The 17350-nt window shown below is 41.6% G+C and overlaps 1 long non-coding RNA gene and 1 pseudogene across 1 annotated transcript; both read left to right on the forward strand.

Annotated features, from left to right (window-relative positions):
• Window positions 1–4867: 4867 nt before the first annotated feature.
• On the forward strand, window positions 4868–15448 carry LOC116694826 (G2 and S phase-expressed protein 1-like; annotated as a pseudogene).
• LOC116693812 (uncharacterized) lies at window positions 11750–12430 on the forward strand. Its single transcript, XR_004332995.1, has 2 exons — window positions 11750–11879; window positions 12070–12430. It is a non-coding gene; the product is annotated as an uncharacterized LOC116693812 (long non-coding RNA).
• Window positions 15449–17350: the final 1902 nt, after the last annotated feature.

The following is a 17350-nucleotide window of genomic DNA, read 5'->3' on the forward strand; positions in this document are numbered from 1 at the left end:
CAAATGTTCTCACCTTATCCTCAATCCCTGCCAACGGTTGGTAGAGGCTCATCGTCTTCAAGATGGTGAGGATGAAGAACAGCATCTCACCCTCTTGTTATCCAATTCTGCTACTTGTTTATAGAAACTCGTCGTCTCCAAATAGTGGGGACTCTTATCCGTTCTTTTTGCTGCCATGTTGGAGAATAAGGCTGGTTTGAGACTTCCGAGGATTACAGACAACAAAGGCTCTCACCCCTTTGCCTGTGCTCCCTTCGTGATGATGGGAGGGGTTAATGGTTCCTACAAAGAACAGAGGTCCACATCCCTCTGTCTAGTTGCCTGGTGTTAGAGGGCTGCTTTTTTGCGCACACTGGGCGGACAGGGGCTCTCACCCTTTGCCTGTGCTCTTCGTGAGGTAGGTATTGGTTCGCTACAAAGAACAGAGACTCACATCCCCTCGTTCTTTGGGGGTGGCCTTGGGAGAGGGGGCTTGTGTTTCTGCTAAGACAAGAATGCCTCACCCCTTTGCCTGGGATTCCTTCGTGATGGATGTGAAGTATGGGGTTGGGGTGTTGCGCGAAAAACGAGAAAGATCGTCGAGAGGAGTCCATCGGCTTGTGGGTGCGTGTTGCGTGGTGGGTGCCGGGGGCGGAATTTTACAGGGCGGCTTTGTGCACAATGCATTGGCTCATCACTCCGTTTGCGCACATGTGCACCTTCTTGTGGTAGGTTTGTTGTCCTACCAAGAACAGGTGCTCCCATCCTTTGGTTTCAAGTGACTGCCCGGGTGTGAGGGGAGGTCATTGCTTTTGACAAGGAACAAAGGCCTCACGCCCTTTGCCTGTCTGGCCTGTCGTGATGGTCGAGAGGGTTGGTGGCCGGCGGGGGTAACACAGCGCCAAAGGGGAAGTCAACAGTCCCTTTCAGATTCGTTCCTGCTTGGCCGCGTGTTAGAGGGCTTGTGCGATGTGGCACAAGTCATTGGGCTCTCACCCCCCTTAATGCTGCGAGGGTAGATCTTCAAGATACGAAAGTCTCCAATCACTCCTTCGGTTGGTGCTTTTTTAAGAAAGACCGGGTCCAAAAAGGAACCTAAACATGTTTGTTCAATGACTTGCTAGAGTACTGATTTTCAATGTTGTGAAAACTGATGTAAGTACAAACAAACACAGCACACACCACACACACAACACCAGGGGCACACAAACAATAATACTTCGTCCTAATCATCAACATTATTGTTTCAAGCAGCACACCTAGCAAGTGTATTTCTCAACTAACGTTCAATTTAGTTTAATAGTTATTGGTAGAAATATTTCTCTTGGTCAACATTGTTGGCACCTGTGCTTGATTACAAAAATGTACAAGTCTGCAACAACTAGCCTTCAATCCTCAAGACTTTCAGACTACAATGTGATGTACTGTTCAAATAAATCAATCCAGTATTATGTATGTTAGACACATATACAGTACATATCCATTAGACATAGTAGATCTGCAACTACTACAGTGTAGTGTTATTGAATGCATAACAACAGTATTCAATTGGTAAAATTCAAGAAAATAAATTAGAATACCTTTGGTTTTCAGTCAATACCCACAAGACTTAGGGACATATTTAGTCAACTGTTTCTGATAAATCATTAATTCACAATGTAATCCTCTGATAGCAGCTGCCGATAAATCACAAAGTATTGCAGTGCCTGCAAACCTCTTTGTCAATTTAACAAGTTCCTCGAGTGCCCGGAAACAAGCCAACGGATGCGTCAAGCTGTGTGCACATTTAAGTTTAGGCAAGACCGATGCCAACATTTGACTCGAGCCTCTATTACAGTAAAACAGTTTTGGCAAGAGGAAAATGGCATTTGCATCGTTTACCATCCTATTACGTCACATCTTTCTGTACTTATAGTTGGAACATAACTGATAAAAAAGTTATTTGTATGCAGATCAATGTGCAGAGAAGTGAATGTACTCCTTCCCCATCATAAACACAGCTCTACTAAACAGAGAAAAAGTTCAGTTAAGAGTAGATCAGCTCTGCTGTACAGTACTTACCTTTCCAAGGTCTATGGAAATGTACAGGGATCTGTCAATGGTCTGTTCTGCTTCAGTTCTCTGTTTGGTTAAATTTTGTTTTTAAATAAAAACATTGATGGACTGTACCTAAGTGCATTTCTTTAATGTGTGGTGTGTGTGTGTGTGTGTGTGTGTGTGTGTGGGGTGATGTGTGTGTGTTTTGTGGGTGTGGGTGTGTGTGGTGTGTGTGTGTGTGTGGTGTGGTTAAAATGGGCACACAACCCGAGGAGAGTTGTGGGGAGTTTGAGTATGGAGATGCCTTTGCCTTATGGCATAAAAAACAGTGTGCCAAGTTGAACACATCCTCCAAAAATGGCAAGAGAGATTTCAGCAAAAGATGAAGGTGTTTTGTAGTTCAAAATGCCTCTGTTGAAGGATTTTGTTATAAGGTCCTTGAATGGCAAACGATTCAAGAACTGAATCCGTATTTATGTACAGGGAATGTGTAAAATCAATCGACTTTTTTATGTAGCTACATAGACAACACATGCCCTTTTTTCACGACACTATACTATAGCCTGAATTTATCTAATGCCCAAGACATCCTTAATTGGATGGCATTTTGGTCACATTTAAGAGTTTTCCATTTCCTTTTCAGTAAGTCTTCAGTGTTTTGGTTGCATAACAGAATTGTTACACGGAGTTATCCATTTTAACGGTCACGTTTTTATAACTCTTTTAGATCCTAAAGCGTCTAACTAACTCTATTATTTAACAAGGATTGAAAAGCACAGTCTGACTTCTGGATTGTAACTGTAATTAAATGTAATATATCGCGTAACAAGTACCTACCTATATATACCAACTGTATTGGACCCACACAATGCCCTATTAACGGCCTGGTGACGTGTACCGTTTATAGGCATCAGATATTACAGTACTGTATAACTACTGTGCTAAATATTTAGTTAGTTTTTAATATTTATTTGAACAAAACAACAAAAAAACACAACGTAAAATAAAGATTTATATACATGCATTCCTCATACGTATATAGATTAAAATGACAATAAATAGGTAATGTACTTATTAGCACAAACCTGAAGTCATTCAAGACAGAACAAAATTGTCCCTGTTCAAGATAGTAGGAAAAGTGATAAACAACTTATCAAGTCCGACCCCCTTTCTCTACTTTTAGGCCTGTTATTAAATCTATGCTTCAGTTATATTTACACATCCTTATTTACACATCAATAGACACATATGCATGCACACACAAGCACATTAAACCTTTTTGAAAACCTTCTTCTACTTTCTATACCTCTACCTATAGCCGATTAAATAACACAGTCCCAATCCCTAGACTTGTATATAGACATGTTGTATGTAGATATATTAGAGCAATATGGATATACCTTTCTACATATATTTGGATATATATTTTCTTTGGGTCCAGGTTCATTCAGCCTTTTATTGATTGCATTTTTTTTCTTCTAAACGTACTCGAGTTAACGTGAGTGTTGCATATCATAAATCGACGGGGGTATCTAAAGCTTGTCTATCTTTGTAATTATCAAAGAGGCTTCACAGATGGCACCTAGACTCCATACACTGTCCAAACCAGGCACAGGAAAACTATTAAAGAACATTACCACGTACAACATAATGCACAACGACAAAATAAATCATAGTACAAAGACAGACAAGTACAACAATTTAAACACTACCAATTATATCGCGTTCGCCTCTTGTGAATACCTTTGATAATTTGCTTCTTTGCTTAAGCTGTATGTAGAAAAGATTGTTTTAAACAGATATAATTAAACTTATACTTTATGTATCACGTAGCTATTTCTACCTTTTTATTAGTACGTTTATGTACTGTTTCTGGATTTGTACATATGTAAAAAAAAAAATTATGCTTTGGAAGCAAACTTTAAATCGTCGCATTAAAGCATAAGCCATGGATACATAGGTGAAACTATTACTGTGATTAAAAACCCAAGAAACCCACATATGTTTTAACTGTAAGATCCGTTGTTAAGATGATTTTTGGGCTTTTGTCCAGCCTCTGATCTTTGACCAGGAGCGTTAGGGGTGAGAAAGGGACAGAGACGGTTCCGGATATAGTCCAACAGACACTCAAAACCCTTGGGCCTTGTCTCGAGGTATAACCTCGAAGTAGCGTGCTCTTATATCCGTGGAGTTACCTGGCCCAAACACTGTAACGGACTACAATGCCCCAACAAGTGTTACGTTTCCGTCACAACACGATACCAACCAAGTGGCTGCGTGCGTTTGAGCTAACGTCGCAGCGCGCAGCGATTTGAATGTTGGTGGTCTGTCGCAGTTTGAATGCGGAGGCCGATTTGTGAGTTTTTCAGAGAATTTGGTTGTAGGTCGTTTGTTTATCGTTTTTAACTTCGTAAGCTGTGACTCGAAGGCCGGGTGAAATTACACGTTTTAAATTGTCACTTTAACAGTTAACCCTTTTTTTGGCTAACGTTGTAGCAGCTTTGATGAATAGCATGACACGAAGTAGTGTAACGTTGCTAAGCTAAGTGATACTTTCACTGTCTTCGTCCGTTTGTCAGTCTTTCGTGGTAAAATATTGTCCGTTATGATTTTACATGTCGCTCTTATTCTGACCACAGACTCAATTACTGTTTCCCCCAGAATAGAACCGCAGCGGGATACTGCCCGAGCAAACAGCGGTAACGTTAACTTCTGTTCACACATCAGTCAGGCCATTTCTGCAGACAGTTATCACCATGTTCGTGTGTTTTAATTCAATGTTTTATCACCACGTTTTGTGTCTCTGAACAGTAGTTCTTTCTGAGCGATGAAGACGTGGTGACTCGATGTTTCTTTGTCACCTGCCAGGTAGGAAAACTCTGAAGGTTATCCAGATCCTTAACCAGTTAACTTTATTCATTTTATCTTATAACCGTAAGTAGTGACTAACGGCTTCTCCTGTTTTTTTTTTCTCTCAAATGTTTTTAAATTGTGTGTGTGTGTGTGTGTACACAACAACACACCACACACACCACCAACCACACACAACAACACAACACACACACACGGTAAAGATATATACTGTAACAATGTTATTGAAAAAAACAAAGGGGGGGCATTCAACATGAAGCTGTCAGGTTGATGCTCAATGAGTTTCCTTGTTGAGTTTTAGCTTTTCGGTTTTTCTAATCATCACTGCTGCGGCTAGATGTTTGTTTTCCTCTCAGCTGTGATGTCTCTCTCTGCAGCTCCAAAGGCGGATTGAGGATGAAGATGAGGTGTTTGCGGTCCAGTCACCCAACAAGGAAGGTGTCTCTCTGTTAACGTGGCTCTCCGCTTGAGGGTGACGTGGCGAGCGAGCTGGAGTCCCCTAAGTGGAGGAGATCAGCTGGAGCTGGTTTCAGGAAGCCCACAAAACTAGCCAACCGCTGCAGGAGAGTTAACTGAGCCAGCACACTGGAGGATGTACTGTGAATGACACCACAACTGATAGGGAGGAGTTCGTCCAGGATGCTGAGGCAAAATGGGTGTGCTCGTCAGACCGCCAGTGCACTCAGCCCCATCAAACGCCAGACCTTCTGTGTGAGGACAGTGCCATGAAGCAGCTGCCCGCCCGTGTCCAGAAGCGCATACTCAATGGAAGGCATCTCCAACATCTTCATCCACACGCCCTGCCAACACAGCTTTACTCACACGGTACGCCACTGTCAACGCAGCTTCATCCATCCGCCCACCGTCCAGACTCAGACCTCCACCCTGTGGCCGGGGTCAAGCCCCGCCCAGGAACGGGGCTGCGAGGGAAAGGCCGCAATGGGCATCGTGCTGCCGAGCAAACCTGCCTGCCCCAACAACTTCCTGTTTATCAAGGCAAGACCAGAGTGGAGAAAACTAGACTGCAACCCCGAGCAATAGGAGAGAAGTTTTTTTTTTACTTACAGTTCAGTCAGTCTGATCGCAACATTAGTCAACTAATCAACAAAATATTTGCCAACTATTTTGATAAGCATTAATTATTATATACACAGATGTGATAATGTAGTGTTTTGTTTTCCTCATCTGCTAATATCCATCTTACTGAATGTAACTAGGAAATGTAATAATTAAAGTACCTGGATTTAGTTGCCCAAAACTAAATTTATGAAGACTTTGCAAACCCCCACCAAAGCAGGACAGAGAACAGTGAAAACTAAAGCAGGGTGTTTAATTCCTCCAGTCGAAAGGTGTAATTATATTTCCACTTTGTGGTTTTTCTGTTTCTTATATGTTTTTACTCAATGTTTGAAAGCTACACTTCCTGCTGGGAAACAAACTTGACCTTTGGGAAATGTTTCTTGTGACACCTTTGTTTTGATATCACTTTTTTATTTTTTTGTTTCAGGGGTGGGGGGGGCTGTAGGCAGGGTTCCGTCCTCTTTCCTGTCCAGAAGGGTGGACTCGAGTGAGGATCTGCTCTCTGATTCAGCGAGCGTGGCATCTGACAATAGCGACTCCTCCCTCAACTCCAGCCTTCTGGGAAAACGCATGCTGGCTCCGCCACCCAAGGTAACCCGCCTTTCACTGCAGCCAAACACATTACAGGCCGGTCCATATGCGTTATTTCTGTTTTTTGCAAATGGTAACACCCACTCAGTCTTAGCAGAAAGCGACAACAGTTGGCTAATCAATAAGGTGAATAACATGAACGTTCCTAAGTGACTAGGAGAGTCAGGGTTCGCTGTGCTGAGTGGGGACAAAAAAAAAAAGCATAGTAGCTAAGCTGCTTCAGTTCTCTGTTGTATATGCTGTCGGACGACAAGGTTAAGCTATATTTTAATATGGTTTAATTAAACGTGATAGTACGTTGGTTCATAGCAGTACGTTGCTTGACTTCTGTTCAGTTATACTAACTCTCTCCCCCCAAAACCGTTTTTGCCATTTGCTTCACACAGGCCATGTGGCCATGCGGAGCGACCTTTTGTTATTATAACACAGCCATCTAACCAACGCTATGCGGAAAAAGGGAAAAGACTTTGCCCTGAAGTAGGAGCTGAAAGAGTTACAGATAACTGTGAGCCAAAGGAACTTAATAATCCACCAAATTGGTCAGTCGAAACCCCAGAAGAAAAGGGTTATAGGAACGTTATGTTCTACGGACGGCAAAAATCAACATTAGGTCGAAATCTGGCTATTGTTCCAAAGGTTTAATGAGACACACAAGGATAAATACAGTGCATTTTCTACAGTACATCCCTCCTTAACTTGGATGACATAAGACTAGATAGATAAGAGACACCAGAGGAGAGGAGGATTGATTTAAGGTTAGTTTACACAGATGCATCTTCAGGAATGAGACAGTGTAAACATTTATGATAGAAATATATGATACCAGTTGAAAACAGATGAGAGGCTTTGTTCAGAAAATAAGTAATACTCTCACAACAGAAGGACTTGGGACAGCATTGAATGCTGACAACAACCTTAAAACGTTGATTTGAAAACTAAGGGCTAGGGCTAGCAATTTATCAATATAAATTTGACCAGATATGAGACTGATAGTCTGGATATTTAATAGTGTGATAAGTCTTCTCCTGGTTTTAAAGGCCTGCATTACAGTAAAGTGATGTCATTTTCTAACTTACCAGACTTTTCTATCTGTTTCTATATTTGTTCTTTAACACCTAGTTATAATATCCACTTTATTGTATTATTTATTAAAACTAATTTTATTTAATAATTTGTGAAAGCACACAAATATCGTGATATTTTCTTTTATATCAACCAGCTCTATAAAGGAACACTACTAAGTAACTAAAGATTATATAAAACCTTGAATAGAAGTTTTAGTTTTTTTTCTTGACATATCTATCTTGACAGGGTGAGGAAAATAACAGATCGCTGTTTTCCATCCTCAGAGTGCTTTGAGGAACGGCCAGGTGTTAAGCTCCGCCCTACAGAAGAGAGGGTATCGGAGAGGAAGAACACGTCTCCTCAGTCCTCAGTGTCCGCTTCAATCCAGCATCTCGTGTCCCCCGCTAAAGGTATGCTAAAAGATATTTAGACCAAACTCAACAACAAAAATGAGCATTACAATTACGAGATTCTCATCCAACATGCTGTGAACAAACAACGTGAAAGAAAAGAATTTTCCAAACATTGCATCTTTTCCCCCCTCAGAAAACTGACCACACACAAACCTTATCAGTAACTTGTAATATCTCTAAATCAATAGGCCCTTTTAACAGCATCATTGTGACAGGTCATTGCAGAGCAAAACACAGGTGAATTAATAATCATCCTGTTCCATTTAGTGTGTCAGTCTCGTGAGCAAGCATCTGCGCTCATGGCGTTTTTCCATTACATGGTACCTGCACAGTCTCAACTCAACCCGGCCGCGGTGCCCCTTCCTCCTTTTTCACGGGCAGATTTAGTAGCGCTTATGCGTGAGGTGAGCGTAGCGGTGTCGTAGCGCTGCTGCAGGAAACTGCCGTGACTTAACGCAACACACACACAGACTTCGAAGGTGTGTTGTTTTTTAATTTAATTACTTGTTTGTTTAATTTTTAATTCTCGCCATGGGGCTGTTTGCCACAGCCAGAAGACAAATGTAGTTTCAGAGAAGCTGAAGACTGCAAAAAAAAAAAAACACACAACTGCGAGGTGATACTAAAGTACCTTTTAGCAGGTACTAGGGATTTTTTTTCGTCCTGGAAAACCAAAAGGTAGAGTAGAGGCGAGTTAAGCAGGGACTTTGTAATGAAAAACCCACATCATCCAGTGCCTTAGCCTACCTAATTGAACTGGGCCATAAGGGTAAAACACACCTGTCGTTTACCCTGCATGTTATATCTAAAATGTGCTGCTGTGAAAGAAGCCAGACCTGATCAGACCAAAACAATTGAACCTTTAGAGAAATCCGTCTGGGGTCCGACCCAACTCGCCAGTTGCGCTATGCAAAGTCTTAAGACGTTCTTATTAAACGAGAAAGTTTGTTGGCTTCTTGATATCTTACATAAAATGTTTTCATCCATACACTGTAGCCTCTTTGTAAACATGTACTGGAAATTAAGACATAAATCTTTTCTCAAAGAGTTTTTCTCATATTTCAAACCACCATTTCAGTAGCACTTACATACACAACAAACTCATTTTCTATAAATATTCTGAAGGTTTTATCAGCAGGTTTGTTCACATATCATTAATATGACATTGTGTTTCTAGAATGTGGATGACTGCTAACGGTATTTTCATAATTATAGAAGACAAAAAGAGATCCAAAATCCTTTTCCTATTTGCCTATGTCTCCCCTAAACTTTGAGAATTGTGAGGTTTTCTGAAAGTCCGAGACCCCTGTGTTTGTACACTACTAACAGCAGTCAGTTAGCAGGTAACGAACTTAACAGCAGCTACTAAACAGCTGACTACCTGCTTCATACGTCCAATCAGTGTGCAGCATACAGGTGTTTTCTCCTTTCAGGAAAACTGAAACTCCCTCTGAACTCGGATTTAGCAGCTCCACTGGCCCACCCCCCAGCCGCATCAGCAGACGGGCAAATAACAGCGACCACGTCGCTCCTCCGTCTACGCTGCCGCAGAGACGGCACCCTTCTCTGCTGGCCGCGCGCTCGATGTCCTTCAGGCCAGGAAGCTGTCCGAGTTGGAGCGTGGTCAAAGCCACGAAGTCCACCCGCTGAAGGAGAGCTGAGGCCACGCCCTCAAGCACACGCCTGGCAGAGATTTCAGAGATGACAGCCTCTGTGCCCACCTCCGCTTCAGCCCAGCTGCAGAGCGGCTTGATCAAATCCAAACCCGAGGCCCTGGTCCTACCAACACCCCAGCGGGGATTCAGAGGAGTCCCGCCAAGATGATGTAAGTGACACTGATGAGGTCAGAGCTTAATTGTCGGTTTATTAATTCATCACATATTACATTTATTTGTTACAACAATGTACATTTACACAGTACATTTCAATTCCCTCCTTCCTTCTGGATGTTGTAAAGGAATGTCTTAAAATTCACACTGCACACATCCTTGACTGTGCTTCTGTGTAACTAAGGCAACCGTTTCTAGCTGTCTGTCTCTCTGTTTCACCCCAGACATCTCAAAAGATGTTGAAGCCAAAGCAACTGATTTCAGCGAGCATCATGGACAGGTAGTGACTTCCCATTAGACCATCAACATGTAGTTAGCTTAGGGTAACATCATTCATTGTATGGAAATGCCTCAGATTGCTGACCTGCTGGATCTGTCTGGACTCTTCACTTCACAGTTGTCATCTAACTATAAATCGGGAACCTCTGCGTATGTGTCTCCCCGCATGCACAGTGGGAGATCATCTCGACTTAAGGCAGACAGAACGGGGTGTGCTAGCTGTGCGCTAAATTACCATTAGATTAGTTGTCCACTATACAGTTAACATACTGATGGATTTGTGGATTAGCCCAGCGTTATCAACTGTGGTCAAACAATCGTACTAAAAATACTGAAATGTTCAACAATTTTGTAACCTATGTTCCCCCAAGAAAGTTAACGTTATTGACCTAGCATTAGCTCTCGTCAACCAGCTTCTTTACAGTAGGCACCAAAGCACTTTATCTCTTCGGTCCCCCTACAGGTTGGAGTGGATTGTCCATCACTGTTACATTACCATTATTCTCCATCGAACGAGTTAATGAACCCCTGACACGTTTGCAAAACATTATTCCAGTTACAAAAGAATCTTTGGTGTTGGACCAATCATATTGAAATCATTTAATATCAATATAAGGTCTCTGATTGTTAAGTGGGATTTATCAATGGCAAAACTGTAATGTGGCAGAAAAGACTGCATTATGTTTTACTGAGAGTTACTCCTCCAATCGAATCGAGGTTTGTATCGAATCGTGGGGCAAAATCATGAACAAACCGAATTGTGGGTTTGGTGCATTGTTACAGCCCTAATGTCATCAATTAACCTCCTCTCCCCTGTATCTTCTTCAGAAGCCCTCTGTCGGTCCTCTGACGCCTTCTCCGGCAGCTGCAGGGTCCCTGCAGGGAGCGTGGCGCCCCTCCGCCCTCCCCACCCCGGTTAAACGCAGGATGTCTGCTTTGCCCATCGCCACGCCCACCAGACCGCCGTTCACCTCAGACTCGGATCCGGCCCCGCCTCGGCCATGAGAGGAGACCAGGTGAACGGCTTTCAACCGCTGTCAACCAATAAGATGCCAGCCTGACTCTTAGGGGCTGCTGCAGATCACCATGACAACCCATTTAGTGTACTTGGTGGTTGTTGTTCTGTGTAGCCCTCCGTCTGCAGACTCGCCGAAGGAGGCAGAGCCTGTTGATCCCCTGACATCCAGTCCTTCAGTCTGGAGGAGGAGGAGCCCCCTGCTGCTCCGCCCTCCCCCTCCCACAGACAACCATCAAGAGCACAATCTTGGATCACCGAGTCCGGTCGTATCAGAGCCCGCAAGAACCTTATCGAACTGGATCTACAGGGGAGAGCACACACACACCAGAGGTTACACACACACCCACACCACACACACACCACACACACACACCACACACACACACACACACACACACACACACACACCCCACCCTACAAATTAGCAGATCAGAAAGGGGCTAGTGGCAACAGGGCCGTTTGATGCATAAGCAAATGACTCAGACTGATTAATCAGTAAGTGAAATAGTCAGCAATTAATTTAAATTGAAAGCCCACATGCAGCTCCACTTACTCTGATAATGTAGTCATTACACAGTTCATCCTGACTCTGGTCTCTCTCCAGGTTCTCCTGTTGGATCTTCCAGCTCCGACTCTGCAGCCTCAAGAGAAACTGCTCATCGACCTGACCAACACCCCCGACCTGTCCACCAACGCAAGAACTGCACCTCAACTCAAGTAAGCGGCACTCACTTTATACCCCAATGAAGAAACATTCGTCAGGGAGAAAACAAATGTACTTTTCGTTAATGTAACTACAGTATGTTGTGAAAAAAACATACCAGGTACAATTATTATTTTCTTGTAACATGTTGGATATGTCAAATAAAACCTGCCTTTTTCATGTGTATGGGTTTTGTTCCAGCAGCTGATCGACCTGAGCTCTCCGTTAATCAAGTGGAGTCCCGACGATAAGGGGGAGAACAAGGCTCCGCTCGTCAACCTGTCCTTCTGATCCAGATCTTACTGAAGACCTGGATCTAATGGACTCTGCAGTAGACTGCAGGTTTTCTAACTTTAGAAACTCTGATAATTATAATTCAGTTAAGATAATGAAAGAGTTGTTTTATAAGTTAAATCTTCCCTGACGCAGAGTATTATGTTTTTAGATTTTAAAATCTGGTGAAATGATGAAAATATTCTGCACTTGATTGTACTTTTATTTGTCTCCGTCTTGCTGCTCTTATTGATGTCTGTTAAATAAATGTTGTTAATGTCACTACTGGAAACGTTCATGTCCCTTTGTGTTGATGCTGAACACCAACATGGAAACCTGATTGTTCATCAGAGTTCACTCCAGACCAAACTAAAAAGAAAAAGAACATTTAATCAAACCACTGACATGTAGAATCAAACGGAAAAATATACGGGTAGTCTCTACTGCTGTCAATCTGTTGAATGTTGACATGAATTAATGAGTTGCATCTTTTATTTCTATGTACAGGATATATTTTATAATTGGTGTGTCACATGATATATTTAATCGCATTAATGTCATAGTTAACCTCACAATTAATTGCACATTTTTATTATTTAAATGTCCCTCGATTTATTTTTGTCCCATTACTTTTTTTTTTCTCATTTTAAACTTGCATACCGTACTTTTGCTCTTTCTCCCTGATGAATGTTTCTTCATTAATGCTCTTATCATGTGGAAAGTGGATCGGCTTGCTTTGTTCAAATGCTTTTTTTATTGAAAACATTGGCATATATCCAACTGTAGTGTTCATTTCACACGTAACATTGACACTTGGAGCAAATCTCTCACACATGTAACGACGGGGGGAGAATTTGCATCAGCTGCGTGCTTGGCCCATCCAGTGGTATTTCAGACTGGACGTCTGCGATGATCCTCAGTTACGACAAAACACACAGATCACTTCGTTCTGGTCAATGGAACATGTGTTAACTTTTTAAAAGGAAACTTTCAGTTCAGAATCTTCTCGGCATCCATTTCAGCGTCTCACGCTCGCCATCCACTCAAAACGTAACGTTACTATTTTTTGGCCGGCTTGCGATAAATTGCAAATAGTTAAGTTATGCATAAGGATCAGAATCCCTTCCAAGACTACTCCCCTACACCAACCAAGACTTTCCAGAGTCTGACCCCAAACCTCTCTGCCCTTCTCTCTTATCTCTTCAGTTCCTCCTTGCAACAGCGCACGCCGCTCCTATCAGCTGCAGCTGATCATTACATTCGATGTATTCGTTTTGCACGACTACTAGAAGTTCTATGCTTTAAAGGACAGCCACGGGCTTTTCAAATAGTGTGTTTACAGGAGCTAAATGTCACTGAGAAATACGGATAAGATGTTTTCAGGTGCAGTTCTGTCATCACTTGGGTTTAAATCTGATTTTTGTCATTTTATTTAGCATTCATGTGTGAGGCATGACATCTTTATTAGTTGTACAAAGGAACAGGTATGTGGATTGTAACTTTAACTTTTACCTCAGAACAGTGGTCACAGTGTAACCAGCGATTCTCGGGAAAAGAGGCGTTTAACGGTAGGTTGATTGATGACAGACTAACCACAACATTTTCTCTTATGTTTGCGGAGTATGCCACCACCCTAAAGTGGGCCTTTATGAACAAGTTTGTGTGAGTAAGATGGTTTGGTGACTAAATGCTCGCCTCACTGTAAGATGACTGGTTTAGTATAAACACAAAGTTCTTAATAAACACCAATGTAAGCATAACTTTTTTTTTTTTTTTTTTACAAGTGCTTAATTTATATTTTAATTTTAACGGATTATCTACTTTAAACACTATCACAAGCCAATCCTAATCAATAAAAGGCAGGGGAAACTGGACATGAACTTAATTCTTAGGAATATAAGATAAAATATAATGGTGATTTAAAAAAAATGAACACCTGCACCTTCTGCTATCGCTCTGTGCTGAATCTCCAAATCTAAAGTTGTTTGTTAGGTGGAAATTCTCAACGCTGAGTCGAGAGTTCAAATCCACCTGTGACAATTTCCTGCGTGTCTTCCCCTTTCTCACCTAGGTGTCTTATCAATTAAATTGGAAAAGCACCAAAAATAATAATAAAATTTCTACCTACCTAACACGCCCACTCCACCTCAGACACCCCCTTCATTTATTTAGCATTCATGTGTGAGGAGGGACACTTTATTTAGTTGTACAAAGGAACAGGTATGTGATTGGTAACTTTAACTTTAACTCAGAACAGTGATCACAGTGTACCCACGATTCTCTGGAAAAGAGGCGTTTAACGTTAGGTTGATTGATGACAGACATGCCCACAAACATTTTCTCTACGTTGTGCTGATTATGCAACACAACCCTAAAGTGGCACTTTATAAACACGTTTGTGTGATTAATTGGTTTGGTGACTTGAAACGCTCGCCTCACTGTAAAGGTAAGACTGGTTAAGAATAAACACAAAGTTTCTTACATGGCCCCAATGTAAGCATAACTTTTTTTTACAAGAGCTTAATTATACTACTAATCCAATCAAAAGGGAGCTAGTGGCAACAGGGCAGTTTTGATGCATAGCAAGACTCAGATGATTATCAGTAAGTGAAATAGTCAGCAATTAATTTAAATTGAAAGCCCACATGCAGCTCCACTTATCTGATAATGTGATCTTATCACAGATCATCCTGACTCTGGTCTCTCTCCAGGTTCTCCTGTTGGATCTTCCAGCTCCGACTCTGCAGCCTCAAGAGAAACTGCTCATCGACCTGACCAACACCCCCGACCTGATCCGGACCAACAGCAAGAACTGCACCTCAACTCAAGTAAGCGGCACCTCACTTTACGTCCACAAATAAAGAAACATTCGTCAGGGAGAAAAAGCAAATGTACTTTTCGGTTAATGTAACTACAGTATGTTGTGGAAAAAAACATACAAGGTACAAATTATTATTATTATTTACTTGAAAAATGTCGGAGTGGATCTTCAAATAAAACCTGCCTTTTTCATGTGTATGGGTTTTGTTTCAGCAGCTGATCGACCTGAGCTCTCCGTTAATCAAGTGGAGTCCCGACGATGAGGGGGAGAACAAGGCTCCGCTCGTCAACCTGTCCTTCTGATCCAGAGCTTACTGAAGACCTGGATCTAATGGACTCTGCAGTAGACTGCACTCAGCAGGTTTCTAACTTTAGAAACTCTGATAATTATAATTCAGTTAAGATAATGAAAGATTTGTTTTATAAGTTAAATCTTCCCTGACGCAGAGTATTATGTTTTTAGATTTTAAAATCTGGTGAAATGATGAAAATATTCTGCACTGATTGTACTTTTTTTGTCTCCGTCTTGCGCTCTTATTGTGTCTGTTAAATAATGTTGTTAATGTCCTACTGGAAACTTCATGTCCCTGTGTGTTGATGCTGAACACCAACAGGAAACCTGATTGTTCATCGAGTTCACTCCAGACCAATACAAAGAAAAATCATTAATCAACCTCAGACTGAAAATGTAAGGCAAGGCAGCTTATTTGTAGAGCACATTTCAGCAACAGGGCAATTCAAAGTGCTTTACACAAATCAGTTAAACAATAAACACAATAAAACAGTTTAAAAGTCATAAGCATTAAAAATCATAAGACACTGAATAGACAGTTAAAAACAAAATAGAAACATTAGGACACATAAAACACAAAAATAAAGTTACAGTGCAGCATAAGAAAGAATTGAGCATTAATTTAAAGAAAGGCAGCATCAAAAAGAAAGGTCTTAGCCTTGATTTAAAAGAACTGAGAGTAGCAGCGGTTCTGCAGGTTTCTGGGAGTTTATTCCAATATGAGGAGCATAAAACTGAAAGCTGCTTCACCCTGTTTTAGTTCTGATCTGGGGACAGAAAGTAGACCTGTCCCATGACCTGAGAGGTCTGGGGGGGTCATAGTGTAGTAGTAGACCTGTCCCAGATGACCTGAAGAGTCTGGGGGGGTATAGTGTAGTAGCAGACCTGTCCCAGATGACCTGAGAGGTCTGGGGGGGTCATAGTTAGTAGTAGACCTGTCCCAGATGACCTGGGAGGTCTGGGGGGGTCTAGTGTAGTAGCAATCAGAAATGTATTTTGGACCTAAACCGTTAAGGGATTATAAACTAGCAAAGTAATTTGAAATCAATTCTTTGAGACACAGGAAGCCAGTGTAAAGACTTCAGAACTGGAGTGATGTGATCCATTCTCTTGGTGTTGTGAGGATTCGAGCAGCAGCGTCTGATCAGCTGCAGCTGTCTGATTGATTTTTTAGGGAGACCTGTAAAGACCCCGTTACAGTAGTCAGTCTACTGAAGATGAAAGCATGGACCAGTTTTTCCAAGTCCTGTTGACACATAGTCCTTTAACCCTTGATATGTTCTTTAGGTGATAGTATGCTGACTTTGTAATTGTCTTAATGTGGCGTTAAAGTTCAGGTCTGAGTTCATGACTAACCACGATTTCTGGCTTTGTCTGTTGTTTTTAACATTGTTTGTTTGAGCTGAGCGCAGACTTTTAATCGTTCCTCTTTTTTTCCAAAACAACTACCTCAGTTTTTCCTTCATTTAATTTCAGAAAGTTCTGGCACATCCAGTCGTTTTTTTTGATGCAGTTAGTCAGTTTTTGTATTTGACTATAGCCCCCTGGCGATAAGGTTATGTAATTTGTGTGTCATCCGCATAACTATGGTAACTTATTTTGTTTTTCTCCATAATCTGAGCCAGTGGAAGCATGTAGATGTTTAAACAGAAGAGGCCCCAGAATGGAGCCTTGCGGAACTCCGCACGTCATATTTGTACGCTCAGATATAATTACCTATAGACACAAAGTAATCCCTATTCTTTAGGTAGATTCAAACCAGTTTAGTACTAAGCCAGAAAGTCCTACCCAGTTTTCCAATCGGTCTAGTAATATGTCATGGTCACCGTTGTCAATGCAGCACTGAGATCAAGTAATACTAAGATTGAAATTTTGCCACATCTGTGTTAAGGTGGATGTCATTAAGCTTTGACAAGAGCCGTTTCAGTGCTGTGGTGTGGTCGGAAACCCGACTGAAAGGTATCAAAACTGTATTTTAAAATCTAAAAACATAATACTCTGCGTCAGGGAAGATTTAACTTATAAAACAAATCTTTCATTATCTTAACTGAATTATAATTATCAGAGTTTCTAAAGTTAGAAACCTGCTGAGTGCAGTCT

Source organism: Etheostoma spectabile, chromosome 8 (assembly GCF_008692095.1).
Source record: "Etheostoma spectabile isolate EspeVRDwgs_2016 chromosome 8, UIUC_Espe_1.0, whole genome shotgun sequence".
Taxonomy (NCBI): Eukaryota; Metazoa; Chordata; class Actinopteri; order Perciformes; family Percidae; genus Etheostoma; species Etheostoma spectabile.